Source organism: Octopus sinensis, linkage group LG29, assembly GCF_006345805.1.
Source record: "Octopus sinensis linkage group LG29, ASM634580v1, whole genome shotgun sequence".
NCBI lineage: Eukaryota > Metazoa > Mollusca > Cephalopoda > Octopoda > Octopodidae > Octopus > Octopus sinensis.
This window is the reverse complement of record NC_043025.1, coordinates 16,372,216-16,377,215: the sequence shown is the minus strand read 5'-3', so window position 1 is coordinate 16,377,215 and position 5,000 is coordinate 16,372,216. Positions and strand designations below refer to the sequence as shown.

At 39.0% G+C, this 5,000-nt stretch overlaps 1 protein-coding gene across 2 annotated transcripts in view; it reads right to left on the bottom strand.

Annotated features, from left to right (window-relative positions):
- The window catches only part of LOC115226054 (short transient receptor potential channel 3-like), a 56,163-nt gene that overhangs the window by 36,270 nt on the left and 14,893 nt on the right, over positions 1-5,000 (bottom strand). The window lies entirely within an intron of this gene.

The following is a 5,000-nucleotide window of genomic DNA, read 5'->3' as shown; positions in this document are numbered from 1 at the left end:
TCGCTACTTTTGGGATGTTGGATGAGACGATTTGCAACCTTCGTCCGTCGTCTCATGAGGATCTTCCTGTCTCTTGGAATCTTGCTCCTATTTGTTTTGGCCTTGTCCTCTGGGACATATTTCTGGCATATGGCTTGCACAGAAGACATGAAACATTCTAGTTTCATGTCAATGTCTGGTGTGGAGAGACATTTCGGCCAGTCCTCTCTGAGGATCTCTTTTTGGATCGATTTCCAATCTGCTTTGTGGAAGTTCAGATTGGAGAGATTTCGGGTGCTTCCTTTAGGCTGTATGTCTCTGGTTACTTTCGGCCCAAACATAGACAGCTCTATTATGTTTGATCCGAAACTGATGTCGGTGTCACTTTCACATCATGAATGATGTCCATATTGTTCGTGAAGCAGAGATCCAGAATGTTATTCGCCCTAGTTGGTTTAAGTACAACTTGCTCCATGAATAAGGCATTGGTGAGGTTGAGCAGGGACTCCTCCTGTACTTGCTTGCAATGGTTCATTCCTGAGAGTATGTGACCTTCGGGTCATTTGACGTTGGGGAAGTTGAAATCCCCCATAAGAAATATGGTCACGTGGTGTTCCAGATTCATGAGGATTTCTTTAATTCTTGTGAGGCAATCTTCAAACTTGCCTATGTGATTTGGGGCATCCGGTGGGCAATATGTATTGCATATGGCTATATTATGTTGTCTTATGTATACAATTAAGGTGTCACATACCGAAATTGAGTATGTCATCAAGACCTGGGGTGTGAGGTCATCTCGGATGTATACAGCAACTCCACCATGGCTCCTTTCCCTTCTGTCTGTTCGCAGTATGGCATAGTTTGGTATGTGTACTTCTGCGTCCTCTATATCAAGGTTGAGGTGAGTTTCCACAAGTGCTATGCATAGGGCTTGATTGCATGCAGTAAGATCTCTCAGGAAAGAAATTTTGTTTCTATTTTGATGCAACAGGCCCCCAATATTTAGTAAAAGTATTGGGGTGACGGCTGTGCAGGCGTTAGGGGAGGCCATCCCGTGTCTGTTGACTGTGGTGGTCTTGCATAGTGGTGGGCAGGGTTCCTTCTCTGTGCTTGGCGTAGCCAGGTCAGCTGCTGGACAATCCTTTGCGCCATGCACAAAAAAGACTCTTGCTCAGCTGCTGCGTTGCGCAGAGCATCCGAAGAGCACACTTTTTTTCTGAATGTTTTCCTGGGAGACATTTCTTGCTTTTCCTCAGTAAAGTTTTTCTCTTTAAGGCCCCTGTAGATCTGGCAGGGTGTCGGGTGGGCAAACCGGCAGTTTTTGCCGTCATCCCCATGCCAACATTTGCTCTGCAGGTAAAATTTACAAGTTCTTGGGTGCCTTCGGTATTTCTTCTTCCTGTAGGGTTTTGGATGGCATATATATATATATACACTAAGTAATTAAGGGTTTAGCAACGATTAGCCTCACCACACACCGAATTTAGAAATAGCAGTCAAAAAGTTTTGGCTATTCTTTCTACTTAAAAGGGGGATCCCAGTAAAACCAAAGCACTTAAAAAGCAAACGACGCAGGCAAAAGAGAAAGAAATGACGAAAATCATTCTATATTAAGTCACCTACGGACCTACGTTCCGGAATTAAGTCATTGCAGAGCATAAAAATTAAATAATTATGTCTTACCTGACTATTTTCCTCCTCAGCGTAGGACTCTTCAATTATAAATAATTGCGTCTCAATTATTAATAATTGTGTATTAAATTTGAAGGCACTAGAAGACATCCCCTCAACTCATGGTATCAGAGCGAGCGTAAGCCATTACCAGTACCACCAAATTCAAAGGGTGAATGAAAGCGAGTCACCGTCCCCCTTCCGCCAGCGTGCTGCCAAAATAAGATGCTACAGAATTTTTACTGTGTGGTGAGGCAAATCGTTGCTAAACCCTTAATTACTTAGTATTACTTAAACCTTCCTTCAATGGGGCTTTTACATGGCGAACTCTACTTGGTGAAATTAATGATTATTTCTAAATTAATTAATTTCACCCTTTATTATTGATAATTGTATTTCATCCCAGTAAAAAAAACTGTAGCATCTTATTTTGGCAGCACGGTGACTCACTTTCATTCACCCTTTGAATTTGGTGGTACTGGTAATGGCTTACGCTCGCTCTGATACCATGAGTTGAGGTGATGTCTTCTAGTGCCTTCAAATTTAATACACAATTATTAATAATTGAGACGCAATTATTTATAATTGAAGAGTCCTACGCTGAGGAGGAAAATAGTCAGGTAAGACATAATTATTTAATTTTTATGCTCTGCAATGACTTAATTCCGAAACGTAGGTCCGTAGGTGCCTTAATATAGAATGATTTTCGTCATTTCTTTCTCTTTTGCCTGCGTCATTTGCTTTTTAAGTGCTTTGGTTTTACTGGGATCCCCCTTTTAAGTAGAAAGAATAGCCAAAACTTTTTGACTGCTATTTCTAAATTCGGTGTGTGGTGAGGCAAATCGTTGCTAAACCCTTAAATTACTTAGTATTACTTAAACCTTCCTTGAACGGGGCTTTTACATGCCGAACTCTACTTGGTGAAATTAATGATTATTTCTAAATTAATTAATATTATTGATATATATATATATATATGTATATATATATATAATAAATATTAGGGAATAAATCCAAATTTACAGGGAAAAATCAGATTTAGGATTGAATCCAATTTTATAGTAAAATATAATATAATATTAATTAGAGACAATCTCTAATTAATATTATATATATATATATATATATATTATATATATATATATATTAATAATAAAGTGATTGTTTCTTATCAGGAACAAAATGTTTAATAGGACTGCTATAGAAGTGCTCAATTGAATGAGAGAAATATATTAAACTATGGTTGCAGAACATAACAAATACAGGGTCATCCACGTAACATTTCATATCTCAAACATTTAATCACATGATGCTTTTTCTTTCACATAGAATATACAGAAGATGAAGCACAACTCATCAATACAAGCATATAAGAAAAATAGAAGAAAAATGTGTGAATACAGTCCATCGCGGTTAAAAGTTAATGATTAATAATTTAGCGACTAAAAAATATATTTTTTTTAACATAACAACATCTAGAATAATAAATACATAAAAATATAAAGAAATATATAAATATACAGATATATAAATACATATATATAGGAAGTATATAAATAAATAATATATAAGGTAAGATAAAAGTTCATCGTTTAGAAATTTTTTCGACTAAAAAGTACTTTTCAAGGTAAGAGAAACCTATTGTTAAAAGCCAGTGTCCAAGCAAAAAGAAACCATATTTACATTCTCTATGGCCATTTCAGGGGTACATCACCGTATTTAATGCACGAGGGTGCATCACGATTGGCTGTGTGGTAAGTAGTTTGTTTACCAACCACATGGTTCCGGGTTCAGTCCCACTGCGTGGCACCTTGGGCAAGTGTCTTCTACTGTATCCTTGGGCCTACCAAAGCCTTGTGAGTGGATTTGGTTGACGGAAACTGAAAGAAGCCCGTCGTATATGTGTATATACGGGCCAAAGGAAAGCATGGACATGCAGCCTACAAGAAACTCTCAGAATCTTTCCTGCTTGAACTTCCATAAGGCAAACTGGAAACAAATTGAGAAAGAGATCCTCAAACAAAACTGGCCTGAATGTCTCTCCTCGCCAGACATCGACATGAAACTTCAACAATTCATGTCTGTAATGCAAGCCATATGCTACAAATGTGTCCCAGAGAGAAAGGCCACTGTACACAAGAACAAAATCCCCAGAAAGAGGAAAATTTTAATGAGACGGCGTACAAAAATCTCAAATTGTCTAAACAAACAAATTGAAAGCAGTGAAAAGTCCCGCCTGAAAATAAAACTGTTGGAAATTGAAAAATGTCTGCAACTCTCCCATGAAAAAGAAAGAGCAGACAAAGAAGCCTTGGCTATAGACAACATAAAATCTAACCCCAGAGCTTTCTACAGGTATGCCAAAGAAACAGCTACGGTGCACTGTAGGATAGGGCCACTCCTTGAAAAGGATGGCACACTCACAGGAAATCCAATGAGGGTAAGTGAAATACTAAATGAGCAATTCAAGAGTATTTTCACGCCACCCCTAGAGCATTTTCAAGTCAGCAATCCAACTGACTTCTTTACCACTGCAGATATAAAATCAGAGGCAGCGATGATTGATTACATCAATATAAAGGAAGACGATGTAATAAAGGCTATAGATGAAATGAAAACAAACTCAGCTACTGGCCCCGATGGATTCCCCGCAATCCTTCTAAAAGTATGTAAGAGAGTCCTAGCAAGACCATTGCAGTTCCTCTTTCAGAGCTTCCTTGCAACTGGCAAACTTCCAAGAAAACTGAAGGAAGGTAAAATATGCCCCATTCATAAAGGAGGTAACAGAGCGGAGGCCAAGAACTACAGACCTATCTCTCTGACCTCACACATCAGCAAGGTCATGGAACGAATAGTCAGAAGGAAACTAATCACCTTCCTTGAAGAAAATGACTCGCTGCCGGACACCCAACATGGTTTCCGATCAGGAAGAAGCTGCTTAACTTAGCTCCTACAACACTATGACTGGGTGCTGGAACGACTGCTCAACCACTCAAATGTGGAAGTGATATATCTCGACTTTGCAAAGGCCTTTGATAAAGTCGATCACGGAATGCTATGTCACAAACTGCGTGATCTTGGCATAGTTGGAAAATTGGGAGAATGGTTTCATGACTTTCTGAAGGATAGAAGTCAGGTGGTAGTATTAACATGCAAATAGTGATCGGTGTTCCGCAAGGCACTGTTTTGGGACCACTACTGTTCATAATGGCCCTCTCAGACATGCCCTCAGTCACGCAGAGAGCCACAATCACAAGTTATGCAAATGATACAAACGTTTCACAGGCAATACAGAACCCTGAAGACATGAAGCACCTGCAATGTGAGCTGGACAAAATATACAAGTGTGC